At 47.2% G+C, this 26,022-nt stretch overlaps 1 protein-coding gene across 1 annotated transcript in view; it reads right to left on the minus strand.

Annotated features, from left to right (window-relative positions):
- The window catches only part of ARHGAP24 (Rho GTPase activating protein 24), a 1,758,332-nt gene that overhangs the window by 668,054 nt on the left and 1,064,256 nt on the right, over positions 1 to 26,022 (minus strand). The gene's annotated exons all lie outside the window — the stretch shown is intronic.

Genomic DNA, 26,022 nt, shown 5'->3' on the forward strand with positions numbered 1-26,022 from the left:
TTGGGACCAAAAAGATAGGGAAATCCATAAAACCCTTCTTAAAAGATATAAGCTTGAAGTTATTAGGACCAAGCAAGAATACTTTGTGGCCCTTACAGCCTCACTTACATCTCCCAAAGAGCTCTTCAGGATTGTGGACTCTCTTACATCGCTCCAGGTCCCCGATCCTGTAATTTCATCTCAAGAGCTCTGTAATGACATAGCGCTCTTTTTTCAGTCCAAAATATCGGACATCTGCACCTCCTTGGAGTCACAGAGACTTCTCACGGTTGAGTCACCTGGTTCAGTGATCACGGACACTGTATCGGTAGAGCCTACTTCGACCAGCTGTCTGGACTCATTTCCTTCGCTCTCCTTACAAGAACTGGAGACGCTGCTTGATAAAACTAAGTCAGGGTCTCCGCTGGATGCCTGCCCTTTAAAGATCTTGAAGCAGTGTAGAGGATCCCTTTTACCCCCTCTGCTCGACATCATGAATGGGGCAATGAGGGAGGGTGTCTTTCCACAGCAGTGGAAAAACGCGGTGGTTAAACCATTGCTTAAGAAACCCTCCCTCGATCCAGGGGTACTGAAGAACTTTCGCCCCATCTCACTGCTCCCGGCGCCCGCAAAGATGCTGGAGGCCCATCTGAACAGGCATCTTGCTGTTTTTGTGGAGAATTCTGGCTGCTTGGATCCTTCCCAGCATGGGTTCAGGAGGGATCATAGTACCGAGTCTGCCCTCACCCGGGTGCTCGATTCCATCCGTACGAGTGTGGATGGGGGTCGGACATCCCTCCTGATCCGTCTTGATCTCACGGCTGCCTTCGATACCCTTTCTCCCCGTGTTCTTACATCTCGACTGGGTGAGATTGGGGTCCGAGGGGCAGCCTTGGAGCTGCTCTCTTCCTTTCTGGACCACAGAGAGCAGAGGGTAATGCTGGGAAAATTCCTATCTCCATCCCTGTCTGTGCAATGTGGGGTCCCACAAGGGTCGGCGCTCAGCCCCACCCTTTTTAACATCTATGTGACCCCCCTTGCCAGACTTATTAGATCTTTTGGGATGGAGGTAGTTTCCTACGCGGATGACACCCAGATCCTCGTGTCTCTCTCTCAGTCTACCGAGCTGACAGCCTCCAATTTTAGATCTTGTATGGAGGCTGTCAGTAAGTGGATGATTTACAATTCACTGAAATTGAATGGGGAGAAGACCGAGGTTATGGTGTTTGGTGGAAAGGAGGAGATCTGGTCCATGGAGTGGTGGCCCGACTCGCTGGGTGCCTGCCCTAATCCTACATCTTTGGCCAAAAATCTAGGGGTCATTATAGATCCCAACCTTGATATGTGCCAACAGGTCAACAGGACTGTCTCCACCTGTTGGGGTATAATCCACATAATAAGGAAAATTAGGCACTACCTTTCCCCGCAGGCAAGAAGGCAACTTTCCGTTGCCCTTTTGGGTTCCCGCCTGGACTACTGCAATGCGCTGTATGCTGGACTTAATAAGAGCCAGCTGCAGCGCTTGCAGGTAGTCCAGAATGCGCCAGCCAGATTTGTCCTAGATCTTCCCAACCGGTCTTCGGCCACGCTAGCTAGGAAGCAGCTTCACTGGCTTCCGATCAAGGAGCGGATAGTTTTTAAGTCCATGTGCATGGTCTATAAGGCTTTGGCGAGAAATTGCCTCACAGGGATTGGATCTGCCCTGTCTTACTATCATCCGGGCAGACACCTCCGCTCCTCCCATCATCTTTTTCTTCGTGTTCCGCGTATCCGGAAAACCAGATGGGGTGGTAGGGCTTTTTCCCATCTGGCCCCCAAATGGTGGAATGATCTCCCGATAGAACTAAGGTCCCTTCCCTCCTTACAGAGTTTCAGATCTGCCCTTAAAACTCGTCTCTTTGTTCAAGCTTATGAGTAGCTGTGCCCTGCATTTTTGATCTTTACAGTTAGGCGCCTTGACACCTTCGGGTTTAGTTTTGCGCAATACAAGATGCATAATAAATAAATAAATAAATAAAGTCTAAAATTGACTCGTACATTGAATTTACTTTTTACTAAAGCTATTTACAAACCACCACTTGATGACTGATTATGAACTGTTGTGATAACAATCCACACACACAACCTTTCCTTGATAAACGGCCTTCGATCTGAGTATTATCTTTGTGACTGGTTTTTTACTTTATTGATAGTAGCAAAAGCAACATGATAAGGCACATACTGCAGTAATATCTACATTTCCTCTTAAGCTGCTTTACATTGTAGCAACTACTGAGTCATCTCTGTTCATCTACTAGACACAAACAAACAGCGGTGATGAACTCAGACCTCATCGTCCAAGCCGAGAGACTTGTCGTTCCCCATCTAACACATTGGGCCAGTTTATAACTTGCACAATTCAAGGGAGCTTGCAATCCCTTTCTAAAACCTTTTTTTCTAATTTCTTAGTGTAGGCAACTTGTGACATAGCTGCCCAACTGTAATAAGTTATTACAATGGAGTTATGACCTCATAAAGCATACTGCCAGAAGCCACGGTGAAAGGCGGGTCACAGAGTATAATTGCAGCTGCTGTTTAAACAATGCAACACAAATGAAAACTGGATATGCCATTCGGTATGGTCTGTTTTTTCTACCACAGTGATGAGCAGAAAGGAGATATTTTTATCAACAAGTTCATATCTGTAACTATACTACATCTATTTCAAGAAATAGGAAGATACAAGTGAATTAAGTAGCTTGCACGATGGGTGATGGTGTAAGCATGTATTATATCAGGTAAAATACACCCTGCAGTACATTAAAATATTGCAAGTCTTCTCAGAGTTCAATTACCTTATAAAGGAGCTCTGCCTTTGTCCTAGTTCCCCTTTATACGGTCACAGACCTCCTCAGTGACTTGAAGTATCCTTATAATGTATGGTAGGAGATAATCTATCTCATATATAATGATGCAGGGGCTTTCATATACTTTAAAAAGGCTGCCTCCCCTACGAAGGCTCTCATTATGCGTGGTCTGTACTTCATGGTAGGGCTGGTAACAGGAGTTTGAAGATCCATAGTGAATCACAAGTGATGCAGTATTATTGCACTTGAAATTCCTGGGTTCAGTAATAATGCAATGTAATCATAGGGTCCTTCTCAAACTCAAGCTTTTTCCTCTATTAACCACAATTTGAAATTATGCTTGTTTGATTGGTCTACTACATATCTGTGCCCTCTTTGAAACTGATACAAGTTCACACGACACAAATCTATTAATGAACACTTTATTTTGATCTGAGGGTCTGGAAACAAGCACAATGGTAATTCTTATGCCCTTAATTCTTATGCCTTCTGAAGTAGATGAGTGGTGGGTCAGTTGGTGTGGGTGCGAGTGGTGGCTTGTCAGTAAGTGAGTGGGTAAGTAAATTAATGCACAACTAAGAATGAGTAATCCGTCATTTGTTTATATGAGTGAATGCATCTTGAGTACATGAATGAAAGCATAAATGAAATGAGATGAGAGTGGTAGGGCTCACACTCACTACTGCACCATCCTTACTGGTGGTGATTTGCGTTAAAAAGTCATGGCAAAAGTGTCCTTTGCAACATTTGCAATGTGTGGGGCATGACACGCGTTATTGATGAGGGGAAGAAGCAAAATAGCTGTCAAATGGCCCTGTGGCTTGTGTGATGCCTTTATCCAGTCTTTACTTGTTATCCACAAAACATTCGGAGTGGTTACAGTCCCACAAATCCACATTCAATCTCTGGTGTTTGCCTCTCACTGAGCATGGCCTTTAGCATCTCTATTTCTCTTTCTGTTCATCTACTGCTTTAGGGTCATTTTAGTTTGGTACTTTACAGCCCATTCTAATCTTTTCTGTGCAGTTATATAGGTTTTAACAATATCTCTGCCAAAGACTGTTCCACTGAGATGCAAACTAAGTGATTACATCTTCGGCTACAAAGCCCATTGGGATGCATTCATCATGCTGATTCATTGGAATGTGGCCATAAACATTTGCTTTGCTTACTTGTAACCAACTCTACATTGCATGATGGGTTTTAAACCTACACTTAAAGAGAAACAGGCAAACACTGAAGCCACAGAAAGCAACATGCTATTGACTACAAGGCCACGAGTAGCTGAAGTTGGCACACGCTGAGATGGGCCACTTGGCACCTGTGCAGCACGTCCACGCCTATCCTTTGTTGCATCTACTTGAACAGGATCTTTGAACAACCGCGTGTGGGGCAGTCAATATTATGGCTTCCCAATGTGATATTGTCTAAATAGCCCTCTGAAGGTTGAGATGGATTCTCTGAGGGTCCAGAGGTACCTCTCTCTTAATGCTAGACCCACCAGCCCACAAAAGTTTTGCAAGGAGTGCAAGTCCCGTAGAAAAGCCCCTCATTGTGGAGGGATTTTATCGGACGGTGGGGCAGAATCTCAAATTTCAGCCAATGTACCAAATTCTGGCAATCACATGTTTTCTCTCCAGAATAGGATATAACTGCACAGACCAGGAAATACCTGGTCCATATATATGCATTTTCCCACAACCCAGGGAGAATTCTGTTGATATTTTCTGAATAGAAAGTGTCAATGGGCTGGCATGTGGTTGGTACGTTGGTGTTGCAGGGAGCTAGTGCAGGCTTCAGGCTGTTCGAGGTAGCATTGACTGCTGTCCCATATTGCTGCAGTGCAGAGGTCGTGGGGAGGGGCTGAACTGGGCTACCGCCCACTGCCCCTGTGCAACAGCTAACACAGATACGGTGTTTCTGGGCCCAGACTTTGCAGACTTGATAATTTTGCTCTCAAAGATACTTGTAACTGCGAGTGGCAGAGTTATCACTCCAGTTGGAATTCCACCACTTGGAATGGCGACCATAGTGTTTTGTTTGCAGTGATTGCAGTGATGAGCGAGAGAGAGCGAAAAGACACTCAAATGGATGAGTCACATCTCATAGGTCCAAACTCGTACGAGTAGCGATTCAGCACCGTTATACCAATTTCCTCCCAGTCGACTCTACCGGCAACATAATTAACCCTTGTGAGGTAACCAGGATTTTCGGTTAATATGACCATATTAGCAGTACGGGGAAATACGACTGCCACGGACTGGACCTATGAGATGTGACTCATCCATTTGAGTGTCTTTTCGCTCTCTCCCGCTCAATTTCTTTTTGGAGCCGTTGGGCCCGCTTGCCCTCACAACAATTGTCTTTAGAGGCTCTTCACTCCGTTACGGTGCCCTACCGTTTCCACATTCACTTCAGTCCTGAGGAAGATCCCCCTTTAGTAAGGGTCAGAGTTACCCACACTTATTCAGGGGTCGAAACGTCGACACTTCACTGACGCCAGTATCAACAGTACTTGCTTTACTGTGATTTTATTGTCTTACATGACTATGTAATATACAGTGTGAATCATTTGGATTGGTCATCTTTGTGTGGCATTTCAACAGTATGCCAAATGATTTTCCCTCTGGGCACTCCAATAATGTTTTTAATTTTTTTCGAAATTGGAACATGTGTGCAGTGTGAATAAATAACACTGCACGGGGTACTCATTTCACTGTCGCAGAGGTCTGAAAAGGGAGCTCTTTACATGCACTCACAGCTCATTTCCCATAAAATCTGGGGTGCGACAGGTTGCTATTCAAGATGAATTGTTTCAGTATTCCAGCAATCTACAAGTTTTAGGGAAACAACAGAGTCTGCCAGTGGTAAATATTTAGCGGCCATTGTTACATAGATGTACATAGGTTGAGGTGAAGCATTCTGTGAAGGAGGTCTGTAGCCTTTAATGAGTGTTGTTAGCACCTGGCACAGATTGCTGTCTTCCCGTTGTGTGTTGTTAGTGTTGCATTGTTTCTCGTCCCGTCATTGTCCGGGCAGGGGTAGGTGCATGTCTTATCCAGTCATCATGTATTCTCATATATGATCTTGGGTAATCACTGTGTAGGTTGCATGGGGGCTCTGGGTGGGTGGTCCCGTGTTGGGTTCTATCATTGTATTGAGACATGCATGGTACCTGGGCTATTGTGTTGTGTCATGAGGGAAGAGTTTTGTCATCAGTATTGTTTTCACCTCCTTCATGAAAATATCAGCTAATATATTGGTGGAAGTTCCTGGTGGGAGGGAGTTGCAGATTCTGGGTGCTGCTCATGAGAAGGTACCAGTGTAGGTCTTGCTTTTCTTGAATTTCTGAGGTCACACTAACCCACTTGGCCCTGGCGGTCAGAGGTATAAATACACCTCATTTCGTTTCCCCCTTCTTCACTAAAAAGTCTGGTTCACTGCCGTGTGTATATGATCTCATCTTTGATGCACAATAGGGTCCCTCCACCCAAGTCAACCACCTCACCATAGTGAACACTCTAAAGTCAATGGGACCAGAAAATAAAGTTCTTATTGTTTCAAAAGAAATTGACTGCTGCGAGTGTCAGATCGTGGATTTGGCTGAAGTGAAAAAGTTAGCTCAGAGTACGCGTGGTGTTGAATTAGTAAATCACACTTCCTTATAGCCAATGTGTGTGAGTGAGCTGGGCTAGCATAAAGAAAATATCAGCCCCACTATCAGATCTGTGCTATTCTACTGTCCTGGCTGAACCCATGTAGAAAAGGTAATTCTACTTCCCCTCTGTGTTTCTTTCACACTTTAAAATCTTATTTCCTATTAATAATAAAAGTGGATAATATCTGAGAGGAATTTTTAGATGGGCACAAAGACCCTCCTCAGGTAAACAAAAAGGATAAGGGTGTCTGAAATGTAAGATAAAGTATTAGGCTCACATGGAGTGAGAAGACAGGAGGGTAACCATAGGAGAGATGATTTAATCTTGGTCTGTCATGGCAGCAACCAACCAAGGACTTTGTGTCTCATCGCATCAAAAACAGCGAGGTATGGGTTTTAGTTTCACATGAACAGCACTCACCCAACTAACATATCTCTGACTTTAGGGGGTTTCAGTAGCATGAGAGTGCAGCATGTGGCATGATACACTTCCCATAATTTGGTCTCCATCTACCAAGGAGGAGGAGGTGAAATCTAGGCCTGCCTTACATCCGGCAGATCTTAGTAGATATATCATCGAGAAATCAAATTTCCGCACCTAACAGGAAACACTACACAGAACACCTCTCATCCTGTGTAGCTCCCAGTTGGCATGGCTCAGCAACACTTTCAATCTTAAAATTACAGCATAAAAATATACTGCAAGTCTCTGCAATGGTAAAAGTCAGCCGGGGAGACCATGTGTCATAGAATCAGAGACGCTGTCCCAAGGTAATGCATACATCCTTGAACAGGTAGGGGTCGTTTAATTTTTCCAAAAGTCCCCATGAGCCCAAGACCAGAAATTGTGGTTGACCAGTACTCCTCTTGGATGTACAGATAGACCCATATACTGTAGTCTTACATACCATTGTTGTTATCAGAGCATGCAAAAGTTGTGCCTCTCTTGTTTCTGGGCAGACCCCACACTGTATATACCCTGGCTGCTTAATAGTGCATATAGGGGCTTGGCATCTGTTGCTTCTGGGTTTACTCTAGATCAGTGTTTCTTAACCTTTTGACTTCTATGTGACCCCCACTGAATCAATACTGGAAGTCGAGGACAGCTGCCTAAGCAATTTCTATAATTTGAACCTTAAAATAATAAACAAAACTAGAGAAACAAGTATACATCAAATACACAATTGAAACATTTGTAAATCGAAATCTGAGTATTAATAGTACGATTGAAGCTTTTTAAAATTTATTTTTACAAGACAAAATAATATGATAGTCTTCAGCGTATCACTTGACATTTTTTAGCTCCTAATGCAAGGTATTTTCTATTGAGTCACAGCAGGGCCGCTTCAACTTTGGCCACCAAATGTCCATATTGGAAACTGCTCTGCTCAAAAATCAAGATAAGGATACCAACTTAATTTTCTTTTCTTCTTTTTTTTTAGCCGGTCTGGGGAGTTGTTCACTACTTTTCTATATAATAGCAAGGCACCAATTTAATTTTAGTTTCCAATTTCAAATTCCTCCACTTTCGAAGAGCATTTTAATACTGTCAATTTTAAATGTTACTTTTTTATGTACATGTACTTTATTAAGCTGCTAATACTATCTCAATTTCTAAACAGTCACAGAACCCCAAAGAAGGTGTCTCAGAACCCGGGGGTCCACGGATCCCAGGTTAAGAACCACTGCTCCAGGTAACATAATCTATGTTTGACTCCACCTCTCCACATGCTATTCCTATGACTTTCTCAGCTTCAGGATACTGACTAGTCCAAAAAGGTAGCTATGTGGTATCACGTCTGTTATCACTCTATCCATGACAACTCATGCATATGAGCAGGAACAGTGGTGCACAATGTGTGAAGCATGTCATTGTACCTCACTCAGCTCAACCAGTGCTCCCCAAAAAGCCAAGCTACCTTTACCACCCTATCACTAGTGCACACTGAAACTCCAAATGCCCTGGACTCAATACAATTCAGAGCACTTCAGGACTAATCAGGGCTGAGAAGGGCTATCTAAATGCTACAGTGCAATATATTTTTCGTTGTTATGATTATAAGAAAATTAAAGCAAGGCTTTATAAATGTCTGCTCAATGTGGATGAGACATATGTAGTCGTCAAGGGGCACAGCATACCCTAAGGAGGACTCAACCGTTTCCATGCTCTGCCATTATTGGCTACTTTAAAATGTGAGCTCTGAAGCACCCCTGGGCTTTTGAGAAGCTGCTGTGGTCACATTGCTGTGATTCAAGCCAGCTGACTCGAGGCCATGATTTAAGGAAAGAGATTCAACCACCCTGTAAAGTCTCGGTTTGCGATTGACGCCAGGGGCAGCTCCTCCGCATTGGCAGAGGAGCATTGCCCCACTGGCTCAGAGCCAGCAGCTGCAAAATAAAACTATATTTTATCATCGTTTATTTTTCAGCTGCTGGCTCACCCAGCGTGTGTAGGGGGGTGGGGTCGTGGCCTTGGCAGGAGGGAGGAGGACTGGTTGGTGCACTTCTAAGTGCGCATGTGTGTTTGGACGGCTGTCTCAGGCCGGCCAAATTACATGCACACTTAGGTTTCTCAAACCAAGTTGTATTGCACAGTTGGGTTGGAGAACCAGCACAGACTCCCTGTGCCTGAGCGAGCTTTAAACCAGCCTGCTCTCATAAGACCAGCGCGGGGATTGCACATGGAGTCTGTGATGCCGTCCAAGTGTCTACTGGGACCAGGAAGCACAGGAAGACTGAGGCGCGAGGCGGCCATCAGCTTAAGGTAAATCTCCATTTTTTATTATTATTAAACCTCCCAACCTGCACTCCCCCTCCCGCACATGCTCACTAACATGCTCAAAAAGAAATCTTGGCGGCAGCGTCTGTTTTGTGAAATTCTCTTCATTTCCTCCTCCGTTTCATCAATGTGTCTCCAATTGGGGTCTATGTCTACGGTCTGTGAACAAACGCTGCACTAAGAATATTTATGCAAGCGAAGTGCTCTGGGTTAAGCACCTGGAGACTGCTGAATGATGGTCCAATGCTAGTTTTATCCATTCATTCATCATTACGGATAACATGGCCCAGGTTAGGAGGATACACTGCACCTGCAGAAGCCCAGGAGGCCTCTTTCGGAGAGCCATTTCACCTGTGATTTTTAATATGCTTTAAACACGTAGCGTTTCATTTGGAACAACTCGGCTCCCAGTGTGACTAATGAAATAACCCGCCGACTATGAGTCTACGCAGTAACTTCGGTGCTTCATAAAGATGTGATCTAGGGGAGAGCGGATACCCAAGCAATTACAGAATGAACAAGCATCTGCAATGCAAAAGGTCTCACATTTACGCAAATTTGAGCTATTGGAATTGTAAATGACAATGCCTTTTATTTATGTTTTGGCTTTTAAAGCATAAATAAAAGGCGTTGTCATTTACAATGCCAATAGCTTAAACTTTTGCAAATGTGAGACCTATTGCATTCCAAATGCTTGAAGGCATCGCTGAGTTGCCCTCTTCTGTCTCCCGTGGCCCCTGAGGAGTTTCCCGTTTACTACGAGTTAAATAAACAAGCCGGTGGTCACAACTGTGTATGAGCGACCCTCCTGCAGTAAGAGAAACTAATTAGAGAAAATAGTGCTTACAGACTAAACAAGCATTTACAATGCAACGGTTTCGCCTTTGTAAAAGTTAGAGCTATTGGCATTGTAAATGACAATTTTTTTATTTATGTGTTGGTTTTGAAAACAGATAAATGAATGGCATTGTCATTTACAATGCCAAAAGCTTAATCTCTCGCAAATGGACGATGGTTACAAAAATTCTTGAAAAGTGCTCTATAGAATCAGGAATAGTCGGGGAGGGATGATGAATAGACATAGAGCCAAGAAGGAAAAACAAATTAAACCAGGGTGTCCTGGGACAGCAATTGGGTACCTGCTGACACTGGGGCAGAGAAGTCCGTGCGGGGAGGGCGGGAGCAGGAAACCATGAGTCTGGACCTGCGGTGAAAGGAATAGGGGTAGGGCAGGGGAACACGGCGTGAAAAGGTAGGTAAATCTCAGCCAAGAGGTTACCTGTAGCGAGTAAATCCGAGGTGGCTGGGCGGCGAATGATTCGATCCAGTCCACATCAAAGGAGGCAGCTGATGTGAAGCGGGACTGCAATCTGGGAGTAGGGATGACAAACGGCCCGGGGTAACTACCAGCGCATATGGCAGAAGCACACGGGAAAGTACTGGCTGGGGCATAGTAAGCTTACCTAGGAGAAGGTTCTAATCGGCAGCAGGGATGCCGATGTCTGCAGGACGGGGAAGAAATCCGATCAGGCCCTGCAAGGTAGTGTTTCAAGGGTCCGGTATGTGTCCGGTAGCGAGACTAGTAAAGCGCCACACTCTTACTAATCAACGGTTCCATGTTAAATGGAAACCTGCAAGGGGAAGGTGGGGTCACATGGGTGTAAGGGGACGTGACGCGTGGGAGGAAAAGGAGCTGGTGCATGCTCGCTCAGGGTCGTCAAGGGCATGTGTGCGCATGCAATCCACTGCACATCCAGGAGACACGGACAGCGGGAGGGGGGCGGGAACGGGCACACGGACAGCGGGAGGGGGGGCTTCATGAAGTGCTCTCTGAACTGCGCACGCGCATTTTGCCGAACAGGGTACTTAACACATACTTGATATGGTCGCCTGTCTGTGCTTCAACGCAAGGATGGTCTGTGTTCGTCCTTCTAACTGCTGGTCCGAACACGGCGTTCTGGACGCCTCAGTGACCGCCTCCCGACCCTGCTTCTTCTCCTGTTGTGGACAGCTTTGGCGGCTATGCCGCGTCCCCCATGATGGATCACAATCACCCCCTCTTGATACAGCCCACCAGCCTGTGGCTTGCCATTGCATCTGCACAGTGAAACTGCCTTGTGTACCCCGTTCTGTAGCCATATTAGAACAAGGGTCGGTAGCTGTTCGAATACGCTCCTATGTCAAACGGACGAGTGGCGCTGTGACAACGGGGAGCAATAATAAAGGCAACACCATTTTTAAGAGCTTTGAGATACAGCCCACCAGCTCATGGCTTGCTGTTGCATCTGCGCAGTGAAACTGCCTTGTGTACCCGGTTCTGTAGCCATATTAGAACAAGGGTCGGTAGCTGTTCGAATACGAAGCTACTGCCCGGGCGCCATCTTCGGAGAAATGACCAAAACAAACCTTTAAAAAAATAAAAATAAACCACCGCCCACCGCCGCATGACGTTCTAAAAGGGGCGGAGCTAGAAAAATCACCGGAACGCCCACGAATCTGCTCCAACATTTACTGGCACATCTCTCTTCCAATGGCTAGCCTCCATTTATGGAGCTAGCCAATGGAAGACAGAGGCGGGTTAAATCCCCGTACTAAAGAACAAAAGATTTCGCCTGTGCGACACTGTTGCGCAGTGGACGCCAGGCGAAACATAAAAATGAACTAGGTATAAAGAAGGAGTGAGAACTTCAGGCCCTAGGTCTCTTGGACAGGGCAGTATTTTTTGGCAGCGCGGCACTAACTCTATGAGTGGGTCACTACTAATCCCACAAAAGAACAATATACCAGTATAAACAAGGTAAAGTGCAATCACTTCAGTAATTATTTCACTTACTACAGTAATTACTGCGTTGACTACCCTATACTTTCTTCACACTAAGAAAAAATTATGACCGCAACATTGTACATATTTTCCACGTGCAATAAAGTGTCACACGTGAAGCGTTCAAACGTCAAACACTGGCACAATACAAAACTCGCACCATAATCCTAAATCATCATGGTTAAGCCATTCCTGGTTTTTACACACACTATTAAGCATTTGGAAGGAATAGTTTCACATTGCAAATGTATGCTCAAAAGCTAAAGTATGTTTACTGCTGACGGCTGAACGATCTAACTGGCCGTAGGACACATTCGTCGTGGGGTCAGACAGTTGCCAACTATGAATAATTAACATCCTGCAGTGACGATCGCAAGACACAGCGACCCTATACTCTCGTGCCCGCCAAGCACCTCCCAGCCTAATCAAGGTACCCTCACTTCTAAAGAAATAAGACCGGAAACATGTAACAGTACAAAAGCATGATTTTCGGTAGACAGTCACGTGACCACCTTTTAGTATCACGTGCTTATGTTCTTACCGAATCCTGCAACGTAAAACTCAATCATCCACGTGACTGTCAACCTAAGCAGAACACCCAGCAATTCATACGTCTCTCCAGTCCTCACCCCTACCCAAAAATGAGTTCCTGTATACGAAGGTGCCCCCCCGACCGTTTCCAGCCCCCGTCACCAAGGCTCTGCGGCCGCTGAAGTTGATCTCCATGGGGGCGGCGCGCGCGGACTAGTCCGGTGTTCCAGGGCAGAAGACTGACGCGACAGGAGAACGGGCTGCAAATTTATTGACATGGTCTGAGGCGGAGCTACACGAAAGGGTGGGGCTACGAGCACGAGAGAGGTGGGCTCAGTAGAGAGGAAAGGTCAGGAACTGGCCGTCAGCGGTGTGCCTTCTTATCTGAGAAAAGAAGTTAGAAACTAAAATCAAAGCAACTCATGGGGCAGGTGACTCACTCCCTGCAAATTATGACCGGTGACTTGGGGTGGAATCCTTGTGACCAGACGGTCTTTTCCTCTGAGCTTTCAGTTTTATCTCTGTACTCTCTGCTTGGGCAGTTTTTGCCTGTCCTCTTTATCCTAGGCTCCCTTTCCGTCTTCTCTGCCCCGAGCGTGCAGAGTATGTCTCACAACTCCACTTCTTTCATGGAGGTCGGTAAGGCCTCCGTGGCTTCTCTTAACCTTCCAATAACAAGCATTGTCGAAGCCAATAGATCTTGCCTTTAACAGGTGAGTGCTGGGTTATTGGCTTTATTAGTGCTTTTTAGTTTACTGCTCAAAAATGGCAGTCAGCCTTGTTGGAATTATAGACTAAACAAGCATTTATGCATACTTCACACCATGGTAAGAAAGCATGCATTAACGCATACACTCATGCACACACACAGCCGTCCATACGTTTATGCAGACTCACACCATGATAAGAAAGCATGCATTCACACATACACCCATGCACACACACATAGCCGTCCATGCAGTTATGCAGACACACACACACACACACACCATGGTTAGAAAAAACGCATTCACACAGACACCCATGGGGACACACACACAGCCGTCCATGCGTTTATGCAGAGTCACGTCATGGTAAGAAAGCCGGCATTCACACATGCACCCATGCGCACACACATACAGCGGCACGCAGGCACGCACTTACACACACACACACACATCCGTTTCTGCATACACACACACCCAGAGCTACAGACACACACCCAGAGCTACACACAACCGCTCACCCACAGGCGGCACCGGAGAGGGAAAGACACTAAAAGTACATTGGCTAACACCCGCAGGCCACAGTACCGAGGGCGAGAGGGGGCATAAGGGGGGGGGGAGGAGAGGTGACGAGGAGGCGCGCGGGGAGGGGTTGGGGGGTCTGTGAAGATTGACAGAGCAGGGATGAGGGGAGCCTGGCAGGGAAGGTGAGCCATGGCAGACTCTGGGGTGGGGGCTGTGGGGGGATGCGGGATGGGTGCCGGCTCTCCCGCTGTGCTGCTGATGGATTCCAGTGGTGTCTCCCGTAGGAGAGCGGCCCCGGCTCCGCCGAGGGATCTCCCTGCTACCTGTTGGGGGTTCAGTGGGAAGGCGACTTAGAGGGTTAAGGGTGGGGTGGTCTTGTGACTCCTGGCGGGGTCTCCTGCTTGGGTAGGGTCGCGGGCACCTCTGTGGGGATAGACGGGTTCCCCAGTGCTGGCGGGGGCAGTACGGGGGGCTAGTTCTCGTCCCTGTGAGGGGCTGTACCTGTTGCTTCCTTGGCTGAGGGCGTGAGGGGGCATAAGGGGGGGAGGAGAGGTGACGCGGAAGCACGGGGGTGTGGGGGAGGGGGGGTCTGTGAGGATTGACGGAGCAGGGATGAGGGGAGCCTGGCAGGGAAGGTGAGCCATGGCAGACTAAGAGTATTCCGTCTGTGCGTCTTGCACCTGAACATAACAATAACATTACATTACAGTTCTCTTTACTTCAATAAAAATTGATTGAACTAAAAAAATATGTTTGTGCCTAAATTAATAATTGGTTACATTTGCATTGAATGAAATATTTAACAAGATGCCAATGCAAACGTCCTCGTAAAAACATGCAGGCGACCAGTAGCTCAGACACGAAGCTTTTCACATACAGATTTAGCATGCTGCACGTTTGTAACGCTGGTTCGTAGTAGCATGGCGCGGAGTGCTGGCACATTCAATCGAGAAGTGTGCGATTTCTGACCTCTCTAGCACAGGCATGACGGCACTGGTAAAGGAGATGGTGGGACAGGTGGTGCTGCCCGGGGATGTATTGGTGCTTCCCTCGTCCGGCCAAGAGCCGGATGTTGCGCTTGGGCTGCAGCTGAATTCTGCGGCGGCGAGTGCAAGGGTGCGAACAGCTGAAGCCTTCGGATTATAATCACTGTGGCAAGGGAGGGGAGAGGACGGCAAACCAGCGTTCACTGAGAAAGCATGCTGCACTTTTGTAACGCTGGTTCCTGTAGTAGCATGGCGCGGAGTGCTGGCGCATTCAATCGAGAAGTGTGCGATTTCTGAACTCTCTAGCACAGGCATGGCGGCACTGGTGAAGGAGATGGTGGGACAGGTGGTGCTGCCCGGGGATGTATTGGTGCTTCCCTCGTCCGGCCGAGAGCCGGATGTTCCAATCCATCATGCACCGAAAGACGCCCAGGAACCAGATGAAAACCTGGAGTATTTGTGTGTCCCCAGCAGGCGTTTGAAGCGCTGTATAAATTATACTTACGGAGTAGCTACTTCTTCAAACAAGGAGCGGATCTTCTGCTGCTGCTTCTTTTTTGCTTGAATTAAACACAATTTAAAACAAGAGTTGTTCCCTTCTGACAAACATGCTTGGTAATTATAAAGCTCAAAGTACATTAGCGGGGAATGACGTCACGTGGGTGTTCCGGGCCGGCAGATTCGGGGGCGTGTTATTCGTGCTCTCCCCTTCCCATTGGCTGGAAGGTAAAATTCCAGCCAATGGGAAGAGGAGAGGGCGGGACTTAAAAAAGACACGGAAACGCCCCCGAATCGCGTTCCGACGGGGAAATAGTGACTGACAGCCAATCTCTTCCAATGGCTAGCCTCCATTTATGGAGCTAGCCAATGGAAGACAGAGGCGGGACGAAGCCCCATACTGTAGGACATAAGATTTCGCCCTGGGCGGAGCACTGCTTCGCAGTGCTACGGCCAGGCCGAAACCTAAAAAGACATACCGTGTAAAAAGCGAAGTAAAAGGGACAGTACTCATGGGAGATTACAAAAGAAAACAAGCATTTGCAATGCAATAGATCTCACAGTTACAGAGTTTAAGCTAATGGCATTGTAAATGACAATGCCTTTTATTTATGTTTTTAAAACAAAAACAAAAATAAAAGGCATTGTTATTTGCAATGTCAATAGCTCAAACTCGCATGAATGCTAGACCTATTGCATTGCCAATAGGTCTCGCTTTTGGGACCTTATAAGTATTTAGTTATGCAGCACAATATCCTTGGTGCAACAACATCAACTGTTGCATGGCTAAACACTTATACGGTCCCAAAGGCGAGACCTATTGACTATGCCAATGCTAGTTAGTTTTAGTTTTTTAGGGGATAGTCAAATCCAGCTATCATGGCTAACTTGTAAACAAACATGCACAGTAACTAGAGTAGTTCTATGGCACCAATAGCATGGAGTTCTACAGTAAATACAGTTCTACTACCTTGTATGCTGAGCAGAGGAGGGGGGAGGCTCATGGGAAATCTGGATGACATTTACACAGATTTCACCTAGAATGTATCCATACAGTCAGTCTCTAGTTGCACAGCTTCATGCAAATTTTACTAATGGCAGTCTCTTACAAGAGTTTGTGGCTCTGGGCTGGGGGGACTCCTCTGTAGAGTTTTGGATCCACCAGGGCTAAAACAGGCAAGGGAGCACACAGTCATGTAGCAGTGGAACGCTGCACAGCCTGAATCAGTCGGCCTGTGCCGGTGTGAGGGCTCACGTTCATGTTGCACGAGTGGTACAGGAGGATGGCAGGTACCCAGTGTAGCCGAAGATTGACAGTTGTACTAGCTTTAGTGACTATTGTGGGTGTGTAGCAGAGACATCTTGTTTGGTGCAGCTTGGGGTTGACTCTTTGGACATCTGCAGGTTCTCGGGTACTTTGGATCAACTGTAAATCAATGAATGAATGTGTAGGCTTTTATATAGCGCACAGCGACTCGCCGAGTGTCCTGGCTCTCGGCAACAGAAACAGGTGAGGAGAGGCATTCCATTAGGTGTGATAAAATCCCTTAAAGTTTAAGAAGATACATCTTTATGAAGGTTGTTTCCTCTGTAATTGATCTCAGATGACAAGGCATCTGGTTCCACATGCTTGCCGCCCTGATCGAAAAAGAGGACTCCCCCTCTCCATTGTTTTTTAAAATGGGGGATTGTTAACAAGTACACGCTACTGGAGCGCAACGCCCTTCCTGGTCTGTACTCCTTGATCCTCGCATTTAAGTATGAGGGGCCCCTGTCGTGGAGGGCCAGTGTCAAGCTTTTAAACATTATGCACTTGCCCACTGGAAGCCAGTGGAGCTTCTCACGGAAATAAGGTACTGAGCCGTGTTTAGGTAGCGTGTACATTAGACGCACTGCCATGTTCTGTGCTACTTGTAAACACTGGACTAGATAGTCAGGGAGACCCAGGTACAGAACATTGACATAGTCCAGCCTAGATAAGACCAGTGCCCTGGCCGTCATGAGGAAGAAGGAACAGGAATTTCCTAGCATGCAGAGCATCCTGAAGCATGATTTTACCACCCCCAAAACAAGGGCACAGAAGGAAAGTTAGGAATCAAACATCACACCTAAGTTTCTAGCCACAACCGTGGGGTGGTGAAGGGGAAACATCATAGGGCCAGGCTCTAGTTCACGCTGGGGGAAGGTTCAACCCAGACAAAAAGATCTCGGTTTGGTCTGGGTTGCATTGTAATTTGTTTGACCGGAGCCAACCCAGCAGTGCCTTCATGCAGATGCCAAGTGATTCTTTAGCGCCCACTGAATCCCCTTTGTATGAGAGCAGGAGCTGCATATCATCTGCATATGATACGACCCTAATGCCGAAAAGTTCAACCAGAAGAGCCAATGGTTTCATATATATATTAAAAATAGTAGGGTTCAGTGAGGAGCCCTTGGGAGCATCCCATTTCAATGTTTTGACTCTGGTGGAACAGGGGTTTATCCAGACTACCTGCTCTCGGTTCTCCAAAAAGGTGCACATCCAGCCTAAGCCAGGCCCCGTTACCCCTAAATGTTCCAGCCTTTTTAGAAACATTTTGTGATGCACTATGTGAAATGCTGCTGACCGGTCCAACAGCACCAGAGCCACATTGAGACCGGAATCAAGGCTGATCTTAAAGAATTCTGAGACCTTTAAAAGCGTTGTGTCCGTACTGTGTCGAGCTCTGTAGCCAGATTGGTACGGGTGTAACAAATTGTTGTCTGCCAAAAAAGAAGGGAGCTGGTGTTTTGCCACTTTTTTCAGAGTTTTGGCGGTCGCTAGTAGTAACAAGACTGGTCTGAACTTTGCTGGCACTAATGGCTTCTCCCAGATTCCGTCCGCGCCCCGTGTCCAGCCACCACGCGCGCCCCCTCTTTCAAGCCCGGTCAGCCTATATTTATGTGCGCGTTCATTAATTCATCCTCGAGTACATTACAGAGTCGGCCGGTCCCCACAGCCCCCCCATTAAAGTGCGCATTTCAGCCGGGCTTAGCAGTGGCGCGCGCCGGAATGGGAGGATCGCCTTTCATGTGTCTCGAGCTCTCCCCTAACGAGGAACACGTTTCAGAAACTCTGAAATGGCGGAAAGATAGTCCTTTTAATGTGCAGCTCCCAACTGTAAATACGAAGAGACTCCACTCCAACAGAGTGAATGAAGCTACTGTCCAAAAATGTACCCGAGAATAAACTGTGCATTTCTTTTACAACAAACTGTGTAGCTAGCGGTGCTTAGGAAATGAAGAATTTGCCGGTTAAATTAGGTGCATTTAAAACAAGTTGTGGCCGTGGAATGTCCGGGTTCTTAAAGGGGCGGGAGGGAAAGTGCAAGTGCGCGATGCGCGCGCTGTGCTGCCGGTTTCTCAGCTGAAGGGAGAGAGGAGTTGGCAAGCGCGGACAGGAGATGTGCACGCGTACGGAGTGCACATCTCCTGTCCGCGCGTGCCACCTCCTGTCTCCCTTCCAGCAACAAAGCGGCAACAATAGTCTCGCTAGCGAAACAGCGCATGCGCTGCATTCGCACGCAAGACCTAAAAAGCCTAATAGCGAATCAGAAGCCAGCATTTACGAATGACAATGACACAAGCCAATGACAAATATGGGCAGAGAGTGGGCGAGGATTCAAGTATATACTCCAATACAGCATGGCTCGCAGAGTAGCCCATGTGCTGCCCAGGCTCGTCCTAAAAATGCGGGATCACTGAGCCACCAGAGCGGGTCCATGACATAATACCTCCCGATGGAAAGAAACCAATTTGCATCAGATATATAATATATTGCCTGTTAAAGGAGGGAGGAATAGAGGGCTATGTGGAATCAGACTTACTGAAAGGGGCATTGCATACTGAGCCTAAGACGACGAGCAACTGGTTCACGGGGTGGGGGCCCTTCTTTCTGTAGGGTGTCAGATGGTCTCTCGGCTGCTGAGTTTACCAGGTCCATGAGCGAGCAGGTCAGCCAGTCCAGGTTTGCCAGTCCAGGTTTTGTTCGGTGCATTTTGGGACTTTTAATGCTGGTTATCCACGTATTAAGTCAGGGTTTCAAGAACCACAATGCAAAGAAACATTTGGACTGTGTAAGCTACTTGAAGCTGGAACGCGTCAGCGTCAACTCTGAACTGTGTGAGCAACAGGACATAACTCCTTGCTCTGCAAGTTGTGCATTTCGGAGGCCTCCCACCTCTCTCGATCTGAGAGGGGTGTGCACAGCTTTCGTGATGCGAGAAAAGTCTTGTTTAGATCCCAATTACAGGCCTACCCATTGCTGGTGGAGTTTTCTTCTTTTTTTATGTTCAAGCCCTGGCGTAATTTTTCCTCGCAAGCTGGCAATATTGAAGCCCAGTGGAGAAACCAAAATGGAGAGCAAGGGTTTGAAGGGGCGAGTCCTTACCCCTGAGGTATAATCAAATAAACAACGAGGACTAGCCCACTGGGTTGAAGAGATGGAATCAGGTTAGTATTCCATGTCACCTGTAAATGTAGCTATGTCAGCTGGGCACAAACAGTCTTTGTTTAGAAACCCCTCACACACCAACCTGGTTCGTGTCATGCTTCATCATCGGGGTCCAACCAGGCAGCAGAGTGCCGCCTGGTTGTGCTTCAACGCCTGACTACAGCGGAGCAGGTGTCGTGCAATAGTGTGAAGTAGGTGAATGTGAATGTTAAAATACACCTCTGGGGATCCTTGCCTGATTATTTATTTGTGGCGGCCCAGGGTGTGGATAAAAAACTATGTGTTGCAACTAGTAGTAAAAAAATTATGATTACTCAGTTGTCTTTAGGTCACGGTCTACATGTTTCAGTCCCTCTAGGATCTGGACGGGACTTTCTTCAGGACCAGAATGAGTGAGTGGCAAAAGGTGGGCCACGTGTTTTAATGTCCAACACACGCGCTAAGGTGTGTGGAAAAGGGTGGTCGGCGGGACGGTATAGGATTCCGGCGGAGCATCCTCTAGACACAAATAGTGACAGGAGTGACTCCCACCTGTGCCCCGATTCTCTGGACCTTCATATCTAGCGATGATTTTTTCGCTCCAACCACGGCTACCTGTTCCCAAACTCCCCGTGTGGCCGCTTCTCTTTTCTTCGAAAAGTGTTTGTTTCATATTTATCTGCGGAGCCAGAAACGCAGGAAAGCAGGCCCTGCAGCATCAAGTGACTATGGGATTCACTGGCAACACGCTGCTTGCAGCACAATAACAATCGAGGTATCGATATTCCCATGAGTCCGCCAAGAACCTCAGAGAAGCGGAAACAGACTGAGGTATTTCATCTCAACAGGCAAACAGTCTCGCATTTGACCGCCACTGTTTCCATCACTTACCTGGGAGGAAGGGCGCAGCAGTTATCGGGGACAAGGGACAGGTACTGTGGAGTTCATTGACCATCGACCACCCCGCCCTCCTGTGCAGGCGCAAACTACATTTACTCCACTCCCCTACACCAGCAACCCAGGTATGCCGAGACAGAGCATACTGGGACTTGGAGTCCGCTACAATCAACACGGACTACGAAAGCTGCGCAGAACGCGTTAAGGGGAGGGAACTCGAGCCTGCAGATATTTAATCACGGAAGGGAACTATTTGGGACTGATCGTTTAGGTGGGAGGCGCTGAGGAAGGCTCGTTAGCCGAAATGCATTCGCCGTTACCTGGACTTTTGAATTAAACGGCTACCTGTTCCCAAACTCCCCGTGTGGCCGCTTCTCTTTTCTTCGAAAAGTGTTTGTTTCATATTTATCTGCGGAGCCAGAAACGCAGGAAAGCAGGCCCTGCAGCATCAAGTGACTATGGGATTCACTGGCAACACGCTGCTTGCAGCACAATAACAATCGAGGTATCGATATTCCCATGAGTCCGCCAAGAACCTCAGAGAAGCGGAAACAGACTGAGGTATTTCATCTCAACAGGCAAACAGTCTCGCATTTGACCGCCACTGTTTCCATCACTTACCTGGGAGGAAGGGTGCAGCAGTTATCGGGGACAAGGGACAGGTACTGTGGAGTTCATTGACCATCGACCACCCCGCCCTCCTGTGCAGGCGCAAACTACATTTACTCCACTCCCCTACACCAGCAACCCAGGTATGCCGAGACAGAGCATACTGGGACTTGGAGTCCGCTACAATCAACACGGACTACGAAAGCTGCGCAGAACGCGTTAAGGGGAGGGAACTCGAGCCTGCAGATATTTAATCACGGAAGGGAACTATTTGGGACTGATCGTTTAGGTGGGAGGCGCTGAGGAAGGCTCGTTAGCCGAAATGCATTCGCCGTTACCTGGACTTTTGAATTAAACGGCTACCTGTTCCCAAACTCCCCGTGTGGCCGCTTCTCTTTTCTTCGAAAAGTGTTTGTTTCATATTTATCTGCGGAGCCAGAAACGCAGGAAAGCAGGCCCTGCAGCATCAAGTGACTATGGGATTCACTGGCAACACGCTGCTTGCAGCACAATAACAATCGAGGTATCGATATTCCCATGAGTCCGCCAAGAACCTCAGAGAAGCGGAAACAGACTGAGGTATTTCATCTCAACAGGCAAACAGTCTCGCATTTGACCGCCACTGTTTCCATCACTTACCTGGGAGGAAGGGCGCAGCAGTTATCGGGGACAAGGGACAGGTACTGTGGAGTTCATTGACCATCGACCACCCCGCCCTCCTGTGCAGGCGCAAACTACATTTACTCCACTCCCCTACACCAGCAACCCAGGTATGCCGAGACAGAGCATACTGGGACTTGGAGTCCGCTACAATCAACACGGACTACGAAAGCTGCGCAGAACGCGTTAAGGGGAGGGAACTCGAGCCTGCAGATATTTAATCACGGAAGGGAACTATTTGGGACTGATCGTTTAGGTGGGAGGCGCTGAGGAAGGCTCGTTAGCCGAAATGCATTCGCCGTTACCTGGACTTTTGAATTAAACGGCTACCTGTTCCCAAACTCCCTGTGTGGCCGCTTCTCTTTTCTTCGAAAAGTGTTTGTTTCATATATATATATATATATATATATATATATAGAGTGGGCTGAGGTGAAATTTAAATTCCACTGGTGACATTTGCATCATTTTGTGAATTTCTCATAATGCTTCTTATGCAAAATGTATTGAAATGGCACCATTATGCTGCATACTCTAATTTTACGCAATTCATGGTAAAAATTTAATATGAATGGCTCAATTTGCTGTTAAAATTTACAACAGCTATTGTTCATGGTGCTCTTGCATCCTTGTGTCGATAATTGACACAAGGATATATTTTACGCTGAAATATAGCCGAAATGACGAACCTGAATTCCACATAAATATAAGTAACTTTACTAAATTTAACTTTAATTTCACACAATTATGTAAATTCAAACTATGCAAATTTCGCACACCGCTATTATCGAGACAATCAAGATGCTAGAGAGTTATAGGTTCAGTGTTGACACCTTCTGCGACATGCAGATCAGTAGTGCAGATCCTGACAATACCAGCTCAGTCTGACAGCCTTCTAAGGTCAATAAATTGAGTACCACAGGTAAGAGTAATGCCAGCTGTTTACTGAGCTTAAGAAATAGCACAAGTGTGGTCTCAAGTTCTATAAAAAAACAATTAAACTTAAAGCATTGGATGATAATATTTATGAACTTTTATACTTCAAGCACTGGATGAAGAAATCAGGCAAAGTTGGTCCCAGGGCAATCAGGGTTTTTGTGATTTTATATAGCACAGACATGGCCCAGAGGCATCAGAGTGCTTTACAATAAAGCCAGAACATATCAATAACACATAGAAATATATATGTACATTAGTGATTTTTTAAGTGGAGGGGAAATTAGACCCCTTTTTTGGTAGTCTGAGAACAAGGCCTTATCCAGAGAGGAGTTAAGAAGGGTTGTCCAAATGGCGAAAAGGAGTTTAGCTAGGGATTCGCTGGTGGAGTCCAGGATGGCATCGTAAAGATAGTTAGAGGGTTTCAGCTTGCATGAAGTTAGTAGTAGTATCTACTTCTGAGACTGGGGAGAAAGAGGACCATGGCTGCAGTGTCTTGCAAGGCACATTTTCCTCTGTAATTTTGTTGAGATAGACCAGAAGGGAAATGTTAATGTCTGTGACTTTTTTTGTCAAATATCACTGCAAAGTTATTGCATAGGATCTCAAATGCTTTAAATGGGGGGTTGGAGGGAGGGTTGTTAGCTTGTTTAATTACCTCAAATAGTTGTTTTTGTCTGTTCATGGCCATACCCAGAAAGGATTTGATATGTGATGCCTTGACTTAAAAGATGTGGCCTGTGCAGTTTTGTGTCACAGTACAAAGCTTTGTTAGACTTAATGGTGAGGGTCCACGTCAGAAGTCTTTCTCCAACTTTCTTTTTTTTCTTTCTTCGTAGAGGGCTTTGGAATACCTGGGGCAAGAGGATTTGCATCTACTGTATTTGCTCTTGATGGGTGAAAAATGTGCTGATAAAGGACTCCATGCAGGAATTAAAATTGTCCATGACCTCGTTGATGTCAAGTTAAGGAACTATTGAGGAGAAGTCTGATAGGGCTAGGTTATCCATGGTTTCAATTTCGATGTTACTGGTGTCTCTAAACCAGATTTTTTCTTTCTTCAGTTGTCCAGGGATTTTTTTGTCTGAAAAGATACTGAAGAGGATTTGCAAGTGATCAGAACAGTCAACTGGGATGGGGTCTCTTGTGGATAAGTCAAGTGTGCTGGAGATGATCAGGTCGAGAGTGATGCCTTTGCAGCGTGTGTGTTTCTGGCAGTGTTGGTAAAGGTCATTGTCTTCTAGAAAAGCATCAAAGTTGCCCAGTGGTTTATTTCCCTAGGAGTCCCAATGGAGGTCACAGAGAAAAATAATGTTGTTAGGGCTTATTAATTGTGTTGTGAATAATTCAATAAGCACTTAGATGAAGGCGGGTGCCGCTCGTAGGTGCGAGGAAGCTGTGCGGTGCTGTGTGGAGTTTCTCCCTCACCTGTCCAAGGAGGCTGCAGGATCCCGAAGTGCGGAGAAATCATCATCGGCGTAGCAGCGGGACTGCGAGTCCCAGGACCCTAAGCGGCTGCTGACAAGCCGCACCTGGTGACTCTTCCCGGCTGGCCGCGCCCCCCGCCCTGGGTGGTTAATACCGCGACTCGCGGCCCCCGCTCCGTGGGCGCCGCTCATAGTTGTGAGGAAGCTGTGCGGTGCTGTGTGGAGTTTGTCCCTCACCTGTCCAAGGAGGCTGCAGGATCCCGAAGTGCGGAGAAATCATCATCGGCGTAGCAGCGGGACTGCGAGTCCCAGGATCCTAAGCGGCTGCTGACAAGCCGCACCTGGTGACTCTTCCCGGCTGGCCGCGCCCCCGCCCTGTGTGGTTAATACCGCGACTCGCGGCCCCCGCTCCGCGGGCGCCGCTCATAGTTGCGAGGAAGCTGTGCGGTGCTGTGTGGAGTTTGTCCCTCACCTGTCCAAGGAGGCTGCAGGATCCCGAAGTGCGGAGAAATCATCATCGGCGTAGCAGCGGGACTGCGAGTCCCAGGACCCTAAGCGGCTGCTGACAAGCCACACCTGGTGACTCTTCCCGGCAGGCCGCGCCCCCAAAGTTCACTGGCTATAGAACTACGCCCCTAAACGTGCATCGCGGGACTCGCGTGGGCGGGCGCCGGGCTAAGCCCGGGCAAAGGGCGGGCCGTTTGAGGCCGTTCGAGAACGGTAGAGACCGGACCGGGCTATCCCCCTAATGCCCGACTCCCCAGGTACACTCACCGTCCCGTCCGGCCGCCCAGAACCCTGGAGTTAATAAGATGGCCACCAGAGAAACAAGAAGTAAGTCAAACATCATGGCCTCTGGTACTCTGGATAATTTTCTAGTCAAGGCGAACACTGTGGTCAACAAGGGTCTCACTGTGTTAGAAAATCAAATTGCGGAGGGTATAGAACACTCGCATTTGGTTTCACCAGGGTCATCATCCAATACTAGGTCATCAATACTTCTTGATGCCACGCACTTATTACTTATGGATAGTATTGACCAAACCATAGAGTCCGACCTACAACAGCTAAGGACACCTTCTAACTCTCACAGGGATAGAGACCCACTATGCAACACTGATGAGGTGGAATCCTCCCCCAACGTTGAATCAGCACTATCTGGGACACAGGGGGATGGCCTTTCATCAACTGAACACATGGGTAATAGAGGAGATGCCCCCCCGAAAAGGAAAAGATCTAGGAAGTCCAAGAGCGCTAAAAGGGCTAAAGTTGACCCACTAGTGAACACCATAGAGGAAAGTCCGCAAGCCTCTGGAACAACCGTAATGGGGACCGATCTGGAAACGGCATGCACTCCACCTCCCACTCTCATACCCCCACACACTGGTCCCTTAATTTTTGGTGGGGCAGTTCCAAACAACTCAGAGCACATTATATCCTCTCTTACTGGTATCTTTAAAAGCCTTATGGATCCTCTCTTCCTTAAATTAGACTCCATAGAGGCTAGACTTCTAGCTATAGAAAGACTAAGTGGTGGTGATGGCGTCCAGCTAGGCCATTAGTGGGCATACATGGAGCACATGGGGACAAAGCTGGAACTTCTCATTTCCCTATTGTTACAACTACTATGGCCCCCATTCCACCTATAGCTCCTTCTGGGGAATCTATGAGTATAGCCCCGGTGCCACAGTCTGTCCCTGTACCCCCTGTACCCCTGCC

The sequence above is a fragment of the Lissotriton helveticus genome, chromosome 2_1 (assembly GCF_964261635.1).
Source record: "Lissotriton helveticus chromosome 2_1, aLisHel1.1, whole genome shotgun sequence".
Taxonomy (NCBI): Eukaryota; Metazoa; Chordata; class Amphibia; order Caudata; family Salamandridae; genus Lissotriton; species Lissotriton helveticus.